We start from the raw sequence: 15,007 nt of genomic DNA on the forward strand, positions 1-15,007 counted from the left end.
TACAGCAGCTGAATTTGTGTTAATATTTAATTATTGCCAGAATTACAATTTTTAATTTTTTTTTTGGAGTTAAGTTAGTTAAAACTCATATGGGTTCAATTTTCCTTTTCCTTGCAGTAACATTCTCTTCTCACTTGCTTTTTATAATCAGAACCAATCCTTGCCAACCCAGCTAGAGTTTAGGAACATTTTCAGATGGCTTCTATTTCCAGGCTATTATTGGACTTGTGAATTCAGGCACATTCTCCTGTAGTGATTCAGTCAAGCCAGCCATTCAGAAAACATCTTTAACAGGCAATCCGGATCGTCAAGGTGCCTGTGGCCAGAGCAGAGTCCCCTGCCCCGGGACTTGAGAGGAACTTGGGGATGGGGTGGAGAGAGTCACCGGCCATTCCTACCTGCCGGGCACTTTTTGAGTGCTTACGTGACTCGTATATGCCCTAGGCCACCTGAGGGAGATAGTCCTCTTCTCATTTGCAGGTAAATCAACAGAGGCAACATCACTTGAGTCACGTCTAACAGCTGTAAGTGGGGACCTCAAACCTAACTGATTTCAGAGCTGATTTCAATTGCAGTGTGAAGCCACCTAATTTGCTGTGCTCTTGGGTTTTAGAGAGTCTTGTATTTGCATAACTATATTGTCCCTAATTGACTGATGCTGATGTCATCGCCCAGAGAGTTTTGTTGCAGAGAGGTTGGTTGCATAGCAAGAGTAGGAAGAAGCATTGGCTTTTAACTTCTGCGGATCTGGGTTTTCCTTCCCTGGGAACTGTCTGTAAGTGGGAGGCAGGGCAGCCCTGCCTGAGCCTCAGCTTCTTGGCCAGTGATGCGGTTATGTGTCCCCCACCACCCACCTCCCATTGTGCCCTTGAGTAATGGGTGGCATGTGTTCCCAGTTCGGATTCAGTGACTGGTGGCCATGGTGGCTCTGGTAATGGCTGCTGATGCTTAGCCTCAGGTGCTTTGGTCCTCACAGTTATGGACCTAGGAAGGTGTCCCTAAGCAGACAGCCAGGCATCAGTAACATGCCCAGGGGCAAAGGGGCGGCACGTGGATGGTGGTGAACTCGGCGATGTCGCCGAGGAACTTGTGGAAGAGGCTGCTGAAGAATTAAGGGATGAGCCAGAGTGCCCAGACTTAATTCTCAGCTCCACCTAGCTGGGCCTTCAGGCAAATTACTTAACTTCCCTCTGCCTCAGTTTCCCCATTTGTAAAATGGGAGAAATAAAACTCATACTTTTCAAAAGCCCTGAAAGAGAAAAATTAAAAGATTCCTTTGTGCAGACTGAGAAACATCAGTTTATATTAGTTTCATGGGTGGGTGGTTCCAACCTTTGGTGAGGCAAGAGCTTTTGTCAGAATTTTTTAAACACTCCTCAAGGCTCTAGATGCGGAGTTTGCCTTCCGCATCTAGAGGGGGGCAGAGCGGTGGAGCTGGGCATGCCAAGGCTGCAGAGGAGCCCAGAGCCTTTCTCAGGCTGAGGGCAGGGCCCCTCCTGGGAGCAGTGCAGGTGGATGAGGAGCTGCAGCTCAGGCCGGCCCGCCGTGATTACACGAGAATGGAAATTCAGACCAGAATTTCCTGAAGGCCATCTGCTTTGCATGAAGGAGATAGTGAGGTGCAGGCCGGCTCTCGCCTGGTTTTGAGGTTTTGCTGTGATATCATTACAGGCAGTGGAAGGTAGGTAAAGCCATTGGCTCTGGACCTGGAGCAGCTGATCAGCTGTCACCTCCTCCAAGAAGCCTTCCCTGACCATCCGATCTGTAATTACTGCCCTGTCCCTCATCCCTCTACTGTTCACTGTTCTTCAAGGCACTCACGCCTTCCATATGTTCTGTTACAGATTCATTATGTTTATTTACTGTAAATCTCTCCCTTCTTGGATGAGAGTTCTGCCCAGGCAGGAACTTGGTTTTGTTCGTGGCTGCATTTCCAGAACAAAAAAGATGCCTGCATGTAGTAGTTGCTCAGTAAATGCTTGTTGAATGAATAAAATACTTGAATCCTGGCTGTATCATGCATCGGTCTATAACCTTAACCTCTGCCAGTTAACCTTCTGAGCCCCAGTTTTCCTTTCTGTAAAGTGTCAATAATCCATCTGACCACAAAGGATCACCATGAAGACAAGTTTAGGTCAGCCTGTAAGGACCACAGATGCTGCCTGTCATAGTAAGTGCTATAAATGTCATTATTAGATTATTGAAAGATGTCCTCTATAATGTTAGTTTGAGTCTGATAAAAGGCGGCTGGTGCTCAAGCTGGCGTGCCATGTATAAGATTTCACGGCGGCGTAGGTTGCAGTAGCCGGAACATTCCCTCACCATCTCTTGCCTCCACCCAGAGAGAGCTCTCCAGTGGCCTGTAACTCCTCTGATTCGGCCGCCAGTGACACCAGGGGCCTTGCTGGGTCTTAGCTGGGCCACAGCTGCTGCCCCTTCACGCCAGGGGCTCTCACCTAGAGGAAGACAGGAAATCAGTTTTCAAGTCAAAGTGAGAAAAAAGATGATTCATTTTTGTCCTTCCATGTAACTTTCTTTTTTCATAGAATGTACAGGGGGAAACGTACAACTTTCTATTTCTCTTGGTTTTGAATCTCAAAGCCAAATGTAAATTTTTAAAAGGCAAGTTCAGAAGAAAACATTTCCGTAGCTCTGTAAAACCATGAAAGTTTAACCAAAGAATCTCAGTTCACTGAAATAATGGATGTGTTTGCTGGGCACTGTTTTAAGGGCTTTGCATGTATTACCCCATTTAACCCTTTGCACTCGCTTTCTTTTTTCTCATTATCCACTCAACATTATCCACACTCGACATCCGAGTGCAAAGGGTTAATCCCCCAAACAACCCTATGAAGTAAATACTTTTATATGTTCTCCCATTTTACAGATGGGGGAACTGAGGCAGAGGGCAGTCGAGCAATTTGCCTGAAGGCCCAGCTAGTAGGAGGTGGAGCCAGGAATCAAGCCCAGGTGGTTTGGGTCAGTCTCTTAATCAGGAGTCTGCACTGCCTTGTCTGCTGTTCTGGGGGTGAGGAGATAGAAGGGAGCCACCAGTTGCACCCCTGTTCTTCCTCCAGTGGCATCTCCTTTAATTTTTAATTTGTCCCTCTGCACCCATCCTCCAAGACACAGCTTATAAGTAAGCACCTGCCTGAGTGTGGACAGGAAGCACCAGCTGATGTGAAGGAGCTAAAAATATACTGGAGGTGCACAGATGTCGTGGTCCTTCTCGGGACTCGTCCGTTTTGCATGTTGTTGGGAAACCAGCCTGTGAGTGGTTTCAGCCAGGCCTGCTGCGCGTGTTCACCTGTGTTGGAGCCGCCTCTGCCCAGCTGGGTCAGGGAAGGAGCAGATCCTGGCTGCTCCGGGGCATTGATGAGCCTGGCTTCCTAGTCATCTTTCCCAGCCACGGCTGACAAGCAGGTTTCCGTCTCTGTGCAGGGATGCTTGGATGCTGCATAGAACGGGATTCTGAGGCTGGCTTCACGCTCAGTGAAAGGGTAGCCAAGTGCCCTTGGGTCTGCCCTGGGTGCAGGAAGGTGAGTGTTTCTGCAGCACCCGGTATTTGCTGCCTGTGGTCTCTGTGTGTCTGCTGCTTTCCTGCTTAAAACTGTACCCTGGACTTCATTTCACCTTTCCCTGAAAACTCACGGTAAACATCCAGTGATGCTTCACGGAAAAGTGGTGCCCTCAGAGAGGACTCGGGCATATGGGACATCCTGTCCCTAAGCTAGAGGATCCAGAAGCTGGAGATGTGACCTTTGAGAAGGGTGTGCTCCTTGGGGTCTCCTTTTTCATCTTGTCAGTCATGGATATTGTCTGCACCCCCTGGGACAGAAGCATGTCCTTCAGATATGCTTCTGCTAATATTATTAAGTCTATGGGATGGAAACTACAGTAGATGGTGGTCCTGTTAATATTGTGTGTCAACAAAGAGCTGGTGGGCCCTGAGAGGTCTCCCCCTTCTTGATACCACAGCGTGGGTTTCTGGGCGTGGTTTGCTCACTCATTAACAATAGGTCTTGCTGCTTATTTTGTGCTGGTAAGTGATGTTGCTAAGTGTAACAAAAGATTATAGAATAGGCTCCGTTTTGCCTTCTAAGCTCCAAAAACATATGAGATAAACGATTTGTGAAGAGAATGAAATGAAAGTTTGGGTGAAGGTGCAATCAGTCCCTTTCTCAGCGAAGGTTTCTTACCAAGTGAAGTACCTTAATTCTGAAACAGAATGGTTTTTTTCTCCTTACCATCCTGTGTCCTTTAGTCTGTGTTTAGGATAAGTATTCTGTTTGGTGCCAACTGGTTGAGTCTTGATAGCTTTGGAGATCTGGTCCTTACAAACCCGTGGAAGTACCTGTAATTCATCTGACTCATTACCTGTAGCAGGAATTGATGAACCTGCCCATTAAGTGGATATCTCCTCACTATAATTAATGATGTATTTATGTCCTTTAAAAATGTTTTTAAAAATCACAAATACAGCCCATTCCAGCTCATGGCAGGTGTTTTATTAAGGTGATGTTCTGAGTTGGGTATGGCATATTAGGTAAGGGGAGTGTATTTTGCTGGTTTAGTGGGGATATTGTCTTGTTAATTACAACTTGGGAAAGGGCCATTTCCTGCTTGTGTTCCCAGGTGTGTGAAGGGACCCTAGTTTGGGTTATCTCACCAGGAGACTAGCTCAGTGGGCCACCTGTATCAAAAGTTACCTGGGTGATTTATTGAAAGTTTCAGGCCTACTAAACCACAATTTCTAGGGATGGGATTTCAAAATCTTCATTTTTATCAACTTCTCAAATGAGTCTTACCAGACCTCAGAGTTTTCCTTTTAGTATTAAAAAGAAAAAAAAAAAAAGTGACATGCATGGTATTACTCATCACTTAATTTGCTTCTGATTTGAATTTTAAATTATTTTCCTTTGCTTATCTACAATCTCTTTGCTGTACTTTTAGCATGTTTTAACTCTCAGAACACTTTCAATTAAAAATTTCCCTAATTCTTATAACTACCCAGTGACAGTCAAGCCAGTGGTAGTTCAAGAGTTGGGGACATTTCTGAGTGCCAGGGATGAGATGGAATTGACGATTTGCCAATTTGTCCATGTTAACCTTTGAGTGTCTTTTTGAGGAGGATTTATGAACTTTGGTCATAAACTAGGAAAAGCTTGGTATGGCACAGAGCCCTGCCTGTCTCTGTTCACCACGCCACCCAGCACCTGCTGCACACCGAGTTTGTGAGCGCTAATGTGTGACCCTGACTCATGACTCTTTGGTTTAAAATGTGAATCTTGGGGCCATTAATTGCTGGCAACTGAGTAGAGAGCATCAGTTTGATAAGTAAATGATCAATTAAAATCAAGCTGAACAAAAAGGATGGTGACAGCTAATGACAATGAACATAACTGCTTCAGGGCCCAGTGCTCAAGGTTAAGAATGCATAATAAGGCCCAGGGCGGTGGCTCACACCTGTAATCCTAACACTCTGGGAGGCAGAGGCGGGGTGGATTGCTCAAGGTCAGGAGTTCGAAACCAGCCTGAGCAAGAGTGAGACCCTGTCTCTACTATAAATAGAAAGAAATTAATTGGCCAACTAATATATATAGAAAAAATTAGCTGGGCATGGTGGTGCATGCCTGTAGTCCCAGCTACTCGGGAGGCTGAGGCAGCAGGATCGCTTGAGCCCAGGAGATTGAGGTTGCAGTGAGCTAGGCTGATGTCACGGCACTCACTCTAGCCTGGGCAACAAAGTGAGACTCTGTCTCAAAAAAAACAAAGAATGCATAATGAAAGCTGGTCAGTGAACTGTAGAGCCCAGAACGAAAGTGTCTGCTGGGAGTCCAGTATAGTGGGATGTTATTTGTTCCAAGGTCCTGGTGGAATTCTGTTCTCCAATCCTTGTTTATGCTGGTACACACAGCAAAGGTCTGAGTCCTCACAGGCTGTCATTGGCTATCCTTGAACATCCTGCACTTCATGGAGTAGAACTATTCAAATATTCCTTCAGATTTTTAGCTTCTTTTTTCTTGATTTTTGGACCTGAAGGGAGGGTCACCGTTTCTGCGGCGCCAACTTTAATTCTGTCTCCTGACATCTCCTAAGCGGTCCCACTCGAATGGGGTCCCACTCTGTTAGAGTCCCCCAAAACACATGGCAGTGGGTGATTTTCCTCGCATGTTTTCTTCTTTTGCTGAAAATGATGAATCTTCGTAGAGCTCAAACGCTGATTTCACGGGGCCGTATGCGCTTGGCAGGGCTGTGTTGAAAAACACTGTTCCGAAAGCTGGATTTGCAACGCGCATCGCCCACCTTGGCGATTTCCCCATCACCCCCGTGAGTCAGAGCTGCTGCATAATGTGCTCCAGATGACTAAACCAAAGGGTGACGTGCCCCAGCACCCAGACGAAGGGAACAGGGAGGTCTCGGTCACGTACTCAGTCACCAAGTCCAGCGTGTTCACCATCGCCCAAGGAAGAATTGAGACTTGTAAGGACATTTTGCAAAAAGCACAGGGCCTGGGAGTAGCAGAAATCCTTAGAATGCCAACTGTGGATAAAATGGAATGCAGTTGCATCTCGGTCGATTTTAGTTTAACCGTCCCACCGTGTGAATGGCCTCCGGGAGTCCGGGCCACCACTCACGGCGGAGCCTGTGCGCTTCCCTTCCCAGCACTCAAGTTCAGTGCATGCCAAAGGTCAGCTGTATTTGTTCCCCCACCTGTTTATGCCACTTGTCTTTAATATTTATTATTGTGCTTGCGTGATGTAATTAAATATTATCCAAACCGATGAAACAGCATGGAGCTGTTTATAAAAAGCAAGTCGAATGCTTAGGAAGGCTCATAGTAATTTGCTTAAAATTGGTAGTCCAACTAGGTGTCGGTGACAAAATTAAAAATGTGCAGGGGCAGGGTGGCGATCATAAAGGCATAGATTCTTCACTCAGATTGCTTTGGACGTGTCTTAGGTTCTCACCACTTTAAACAAAAACTGGAAATCATAGATGATGACTCCTGGGTGTGATTTAGTCGAGAAAGGCAGCGCAGGTCTTGGCCCTTCATCCATCCATCCCTTCGTCCATTCGTCCAATTCTGCAGGTAGGGCCGAGGCCGGCTGTTCTGTGCCAGGTGCTGTTTCAAGTGCCAGAGGACACAGCCGTGAACAAAACCGACTGAATGTCCCACCCCCTTGGATTAGGTTCTAGTTGTGGGGACGGACAATCAGGTCAACACCTAGAGTGTCAGATGATCAATGCTGTGGAGAGGAACGCGGTGGGGGAGGGGACGGTTCTGGGGTGAAAATGGGGAGTGCCCCACTCTAAGTACAGGGGTCACAGAGCCTGAGCGAAGGGGGACCATTACAGCAAAGTCTTGGAGATGAAGAGGCAGCCCGAGGACACGGGAGGAACGCGCTTGGCAGAGGGGGTGACAGGTGCTGAGGTGGCTGCATCCCGGGCGTGCTGGAGGAACAGCGAGGAACGGCGTGTCACCAGGGAGGTGACGGGTGTCCAATGTCGTGGAGACTTGGCTTTTCCTCTGAGTGAGTGGGAGTCACTCAGTGGGATTGGAGGGTTTGGGGAAAGGTGTAATACGCCATGATTTGTCCTTTAAAAGAATCACTCTGCCCGTCTTTTGAGCGTAGACAGGAAGGGGACAAGCGTAGAAACGGGCTGCCCAGGTGGGAAGCGTCGAGGCTGGACAGGCGCAGCAGTGGAGGTGGTAGGCAGCCCTGGGCGGTGTTTCTGGATTTATTTGGAAGGTGAAGCTGCAAGATTTGCTGAGAGAGACAGGAGGAGGCAGGACGACCACTTTGTGGGTTTGGTTTCTCCCCGCGCATCTGGATGGGTGGGTGGAGTTGCCGTGAGCGATGAGGTGGGACTGTGGTGGAGCCAGTTTGCGGGGAGCGTGTGTCTGGGAACCAGCTGGGGGCATGTTGCATTTGAGATTCCGTCGGACATTCAGGGGAGACGTAGAGAGGGTCATTGAGTATACAGATTTGGAGTTCAGAGGAAAGGACTCAGGTGGAAATAGAAATTTGGGAGTTCTGATGTTTAAAGCCCTGGGATTGGAATCTCCAAGGGAGTGAGTGGAGATGAAGAGAAGCCCAAGAATCGAGCCAGGGGCTCCGACACCAAGAGGTCGGAGAGATGCAGGAGAGCCTGGCAGTGGGACGAAGAGGGAGCAAGTAAGAGGAAGGCACTGAGTGAGATGTCCCAGAGCCCAGGTGGCCGCGCAGACCAGGAGCGAGAGCTGGCCCCGGGTTTCACTGTTGCCCGTGGCAGGCGGAGCTTCAGCGCGCAGTGGGAGCACTAGCCTGCCTGGGGCTGGGGGTCCCAGGGGAGATGGGAGACCCTCCAGGCAGGAAGCATCCAGGAAGGGGAGCAGAGAAGTGGCTCCTGGAGGGAAGTGAGGTCAAGAGACGGTTGTTCTTTTTTTAAGGTGGAAGGACTAATAGCATCTTTCTGTGTTGATGGGAATGACTCAGTAGGCGAGAGAAGCTGACGGTGCAGGAAAGAGGAGGGAGAATCGCTGGACCCACCCATGCCCTTTGGTGGGTGAAAGGCGAGGGGACCCCACTGGAAGAGCTGGGCTCCGGGAAGGTCCAGCCTCCCAGGGAGGAAGGCGGGTGGGCAGGGCGACAGGGCGGGAACCGTCTGCCCCCGTCAGTGTGTAGCAGGGAGCAAAATCATCAGCAGAGACAGAGGGTGAGAGGAGACGTCTGGGGGTGGGATGTGCAGCATCTGTGCGGGCAGCAAGAGAACAATGGCGCCAGGAGGCGTTGGGAGCCCACCCGTGTTTTGGGACCACAAATTTAAAATGTGATCAGGCAGCATGGCTGTGTGTTTTTTCTCTAGCAGAAAGGTCAGTGAACACAAACACATCCATATGTTTTTGTTTTATTAATAATTTTTAATTTTAATTAAGCTTAAGAAATGCTTAAGGGATGTCCCAATATTGATCCCCCGCCTTGAGCGACCGCCTGCTGGGCTGCGTGCCGCTGAAGAACAGGGTGTCCCATCTGGTAAGATCCTGTCCTTTGTGAGCTGCTGCCCTGCCCCAGGCACCGTGCAGGCAGCAAACGTCTCCCCTCGCCGTGCCAGGCCGGCATCAGGCCTGTTTCACAGAAGACACTGTTTGTTCCAAGAGAGTGGGTGACTCACTCAGGCGGCTGGTGGCGGAGGTGGGACTGTCGGCTCCAACCCCCACACTCTGCCTCCCAGGAGCACCGGGTCAGACCAGTGAGGTCAGAAGGCCCAGTGTGCTGGTGCGAGAGGGGTGCCTCCTGGGGGGGCTGGAGAGGGGACCGTGGTGGGGGAGGGGCACTGCAGGCAGGACGTGGGAGAGGACTGAAGTGACTGAAGTGACATCTGACGGAGGTGGTGCTGGTGGGAGCCTTGTGTGCCAGAGGCCAGTCTCCTGGACTTGACCGAGTAGGCTTTTGACCAAAGCCGTCCCTTGCAGAGCTCCCCTGGTGCACATGGGGCATGTGTGCCTGGCTCTCCACTACGCCCCGCGGCGGCTGGCGGAGTAGGCGTCCGTGGTTATCAGATCACTGGGGCAAGTAAGTTTGGGGTAAATGGCAACCTGGCTCCTCTTCTTGGGAATTCACATTGCCTGCCGGCACACTGCAGAGACTCACAAGTCCTGCAGAGACTCGCCTGTTTGGCTTCCCCAGCCCGCGCTCTGGAGGTGAATGGCTTGGGCTTCAGTCCCAGCTCCGCCTCTTGCCAGCCGTATGTTCCTGGGCGAGTTGCCTAACTTCTCTGTGCCTTAGTTCCTCACCTGTGAAGTGCTCCATCTCATAAAGTTCTTGTGGAGATGAAATTCACGGCGCTTGACACTTCGTAAGCACAGGAACGTTAGCTGCGTGATGCAAATGCTTGTGAGGCACGTGCACGTGCAGCGTCTCGGGGCCAGTTCCACCGAACCCTGTTTGGGAAATGCTGGGAACGTGGACGAAACATCGGGAGGGTTTTCCAGACCTTCAACCTGTGGGCTCCCCACGTAGTGTCTGGCTGGGCCAGGTGTCTGTCCCCTGCCAGGAGGGAGCCAGTTGGAAAGGCTTCCACTCCGTGAAAGAGCAGCTCCCACGCCAGATGGGGTCAGTTGGCCTGGGTCTAAGTCATCTCACATCGCCAGGTCTCGGTGTCCTTGTGTGCAAGCAGGTTGAGCTGTCCCAGCCCCAGCCACCCTACAGCCTATTCGAGGTTGGCCAGGATATAGGGTGAGGGCTTTGGGGGTCACAGGCAGGAAGGTGGAGAGGCCAGGGCAGACCCAGCTACCAGAGGCCCTGCCATGCTTAGGACGAGGCCCCCAAACCCGCAGCCCACAGTGCACTTGTCCTCTGGGCAGCGTCATCCCTGCTAACTAACGCCCGTTCGGGCACATAGCAAGCATGCCTTTCCCTAACAGTGCCAGCGCTGCGTCTGGGACACCTTGCCAGCCGGGCACGCCCAGGCCTCCCAAGACAAGCTGTTTCAACCCCTCGTGTAGCAGATAAGCCCCCGGAGCTCCCACAAGGCTTCTCCATTGAGGCAGGGCCAGAAAGCCCTGCAGGGAGCAGCCATTCTTACCGTTAGCCTCCTTAGACCTGCTCCCAAGTTATACCGTCTCCAACCCGGGCATCGGACATCAAGTTCTAGAAGCCCTGGAACCAGGGCAGATGCCACATAAGACTTAGGAGACTCTTAGTCCCAGCAACATCAAGCCATATGAGGGTTGAGCTCTTCTTTACTTTGTCCTTGGACTTTACCTACTCTTCTTGACGTCCTTGGCCTAGATCATCTTTAAAAGATAGAGCTGTAACAATAATGAAGTCTTAGTGTCCTTACAAAATTTTTCCATTTGAAAGCGCTCTTCTGGCCAGGCAGGGTGGCTCACACCTGTAATCCCAGCACTTTGGGAGGCTGAGGTGAGATGATTGCTTGAACCTAAGAGTTTGAGACTAGCCTAAGTGAGACCCCCATCTCTACAAAGTGAGAGCTCCTCATCTCTACAAAAAGTTAAAAAAAAAAAATTGCGAGGTTTAGGGGCATATGCCTGAAGTCCTCGCTACTCAGGAGGCTGAGGCAGGAAGATTGCTTGAGTCCAAGGCTCAAGGTTATAGTAAACTATGATCACGCCATTGCACTCCAGCCTGGGTGACATCAAGAAAGATCTTGTCTCTAAAATAAAAATGAATGAATGAATGCTCTTCTATGTGGCTCTCATAGGAGACCCCTTTATTTCTTGCTGTACCAAGCTGGGAAAAGTTTTCCTACGTTCGTCAGTCTTGACACACTAGTATTTGTTCGTGTTTTATTTTTGGCTTCCCTCTTACTCTTAGAACTGGAGGGAAAATGAAGGGATGGGATTTGGGGCAAGCTTGACACTGGGTGTTTGCAGGGCAGCAGCGTCGTGGGAGGTGCAAAAGCAGAAGAGAGAAGCTGGGAGCTGAAGGAGCCGCTCCTCCACCCTGCTGGGGCTTCTCTCGCCCGGGCTGGTCATGTCACGGGCAGTGCCCTGTCTCCTGCAGGGAGACTTGAGCCCCTGTGCTGAGCAGAATGGGGAGGGTCTGTTGGGGGAGGGGGCCTAAGGGCTGCAGAGTTGGGTTCACAGAACAGTCATAAAAATGGGGACCTCACCCCATGGTTTTGGGATGGGACCTTGGCAACGGAGGAAACTTATGGGAAGCCGTATTTGAGGATTTGGTTCTGGGGCAGCATGGACAGGTGCCTGTGAGGGTTGAGCTGCACCAGGAGCCTGGCTCCAGGTTTGCCGTTTGTTTGTTCCGGAAACACCCCCTGAGCATCTGCTCGTGCCAGGCCTGGTGGCAGGTTCTGTGAGTGAGAAGCAAACAGACTGTGCTCTCCCGGGGCCCCCGTCCCAGTAGGGGAGAGGCAGTCACAGAGAGCTAAGTCCTTCGCCCGGGTGGTGCCGAGAAGGGCACCTGCCTCCCGAGGTTCCTTTCCCGAGTCCACTGGGACTTCACCCCCCCTTTCCCCATCGTTAGTGACCCCAGATAAACAGTGGGCCCAGTCCTGTCCCCTCACATCTCCCCAGAAACTCCTTGCTGTGTGCCTGTGAGCGAGTTCCTGCCTGAGCGTCCTCGTCTGTAGGGGCAGGCCTGCTGCCTGGGGCCTCTGGGGCCGCCTGCCCCCGTCTCCCGTCCTGGCACGGCAGGGATTTCCTGGCTGGCCGCTTCCTTTGGCCGAGGTCACCGCAGGCCGGGCTGGGCCAGGGTGTTGCACGTTTGTCACATGCTGGGTGTTTGGAGTTCAAGCCGAACAGGTTTGGGGAACTCACGGCACTCTGATGCCTCAGAACCTGGCGTAGAAGCCCCACGAGGCAGGGACTTGATTGGTCTTTCAGGTGGGTGGAGGCCAAACCAGGAGGCCGGTGAGAAGGAAGCCACATTGTCCGCAGTTCAGCCCTGGATCCGCTCTGGGTGTGAGTGCGGCTCCCTCCGCCCCTCCTTCCTTCTGTTCATGCCTCTTAAGTAAAGGAGTTGTTGTACCCAGCCCCTCTGTGTTGCCGTCCCCTCGGCCACAGAAAGTGCTAATGGCCCATCTTGCTTGGGTAAAGGGAAGATGAAGAAACCACGTGAGCACAGTGTACCTACTGCCTCCTCCCCGTGGCCTCCTCGCGTCAGCTGCCATCATCCCCACGGTCCCCCCAGCGGTACCTGAGGGTTCTGTCTCCACTCCAAGGAGCCCCAGCAACTGGACCATCCGGGCCAGTGGTTTCAGACCTTTGCCCCTGTCCCCTGACAACCTCAAACATCTCCCTCCCCTCAGCCCCGCCCTCCGGAGACCTTATCTGCAGAGCTTCACTGAGCACCGGCCCCTCCCCACCCCACGCCAGCACGGCTGACACGTTGCCCCCAGTGAGACTGCTGAAGGTGTCCCTGGCCCTGTGCGGTGTACAAACGCCTCTCCCAGGCGGATTCCGACTCAGGTCTGCTGGGGCCGAGTGTCTGCGTGACTGACAGGCTCCCAGGGACGCCGATGCCGCTGGCCGGCCCGTGGACCCCACTTTGACTATAAGGACTTAGACCAGTGGCTTGCAAAGTCAGCTTTTAAAATTGCGGCGCCTGGGCTGTACCCCCAACCAAGGAAACGAGAACCTCTAGGGGTGGAGCGCAGGCGTCAGGATTGTTTCAGTCTCCCAAGGGGATTCCAGCGAGCACCCGAGTTTGAGAACCTGTGTTCCAGGGCCGCTCGGAGCTGACATCTCAGCCCAAAGCAGACTGCGGCGTCTCGGGTGGCCTGTGCAGCTGTTCTGTGGGCAGAGGGTCAACCCCGGCCGGTTTGGGAGTATTGGGAAGAGCTCTTGGGGCCCCATTACCACGAGGACTGTGTCGCGGAGGGGGCACAGGCTTTGTCGTCCAGTGGTTCTGGATTCTAATCTTGGCTGCTTCCCCTGTCGAGCAAGAGAACTCAGACCTCGGCTTCTTCACCTCTCTGAGCCTCAGTCTCTTCCTCTGTAAGACGGGGACCGTCACAGGCCCTGCCTCACAGGGCTGCTGGGGGATTTAGGAGCTCCCAAAAGGCACCCAGGTAGCTCCTGATGCATAATAAGTGTTCAATGAATGATGGCATTAGGTTTTTTTTTTTTTTCCTTTCTTGATATACTCATTTTACAGGCGAGACTACTGCAGCTCAGAGAGGTGGAGGCACTTCCCAGGGGCCGCACAGCAAGTCAGTGATGGAGCTAGGACTGAAACTCTGGGCTCCCGAATCCCTGCCACCCTCCTTTGGGTGCCTGCCTTACCTCTCTCTGCTGTCTTCCCAGCCCTGACTCCCAGCCTGGGGGCTCCATTTGAATGGGAGGAACCTCCATGGGGCACATGGGGGCTGCCCACTTTGGGAAGTCGAGTCCTGCTTTGGATGGGACCATTCTTGGAAGCGTCCGGGGGCTGTGGGCTCCTGCAGCTCCCACCTGTGGACCTTCACCTGGCCCCCAGGGAATTCCAGCGTCCTCACAGGCTTGTCTTGCCTTTGCTCCGGCTCCCACACCTCCGCCTCTCCCCTACCTCCGGCAAAAGTGCACAACCACAGACATTGGCTTCAAACGAATTGCGCTCTGAGAATTTAGGGAGAGTCATGTAAGTTGCTGCGGCCAGCCGTGTGGCCTAACCAGCTTTGAGGATTGCTGTCCCCGGAGATCCCTCCTGAAGCAGGCGGAAGGAAGGGGTGGGAGGCAGGGTCCCAACCCAGAGCCCTGGGGAGTGTGTGTCCCTCAAAAGCTGGCAGCTCCTCCCCTCCCTCACCCCTTCCCTCTACTCTCCTCCAGTCTCTCTCCTCCCCTCCTGTCTCGAACTGAACTTTCTTACCAAGGTGGCCAGCAGCCTCTAGGGTGCCAAATGCCCAGGTCGGCTCTGTCTTCTCACCTTCCTTGGCCCAGCAGCAGCCGTGGTGGATGCTGCTAATCCACCTCCTCCCTGACACGCCTTCCGCCGGGACACCGCTCTCTCCTGGTTCCCTCCCGTGGCCAGCCGCCCCTCACCCTGCCTCTGTCCCCAGGCTCCTTCCTCCCTTCCTCTCCAGGCCGCCCGCCCTGCTGATCTCATCCCGTCACAGGCACTTAATACCGTGTGGATGCGGAGGAATTCCAAATTCATGTTCTTATCAGCCTCATTTCACCACCCACCTGACAGCTCCCTTGAGTGTCTAGAAAACAGTTCAGTTTAATCCTCCCCAAATGAAGTAGTCTGTCCGCGAAGCCTCCCTTCCCCATCTGGGCTGAGCGGAAACCCACCTGCCCCAACAGCTCAGTGGAGTCCAGTGTCTTTCTGGCACCCACCCGCCTCCCCAGATTCCTCCAGCACCACTTCCCAAATGTGCCGGGGCCTCCCCACCCCCAGCTTGGTCTCTTCAGCTGCTCAGGCGCCCCCCACACATCTCTTTCTGGATGGCGGGAGTTAGTCGCCTCCTAACTGGTCTCCCCAGTCCCAGTCTGTGCACTGCCTGGAGCACACACGGCCCAGCTGGCCGGGCAGGTCATCTCCTCCTCCAGGCCTGCTCAGCTGCC

General features: G+C 52.4%; 1 protein-coding gene across 6 annotated transcripts in view; it reads left to right on the plus strand.

Annotated features, from left to right (window-relative positions):
- Window positions 1-15,007, plus strand: part of PRDM2 (PR/SET domain 2) — a 122,972-nt gene that overhangs the window by 92,144 nt on the left and 15,821 nt on the right. The window lies entirely within an intron of this gene.

This window comes from Microcebus murinus, chromosome 2, assembly GCF_040939455.1.
Source record: "Microcebus murinus isolate Inina chromosome 2, M.murinus_Inina_mat1.0, whole genome shotgun sequence".
Lineage (NCBI taxonomy): Eukaryota > Metazoa > Chordata > Mammalia > Primates > Cheirogaleidae > Microcebus > Microcebus murinus.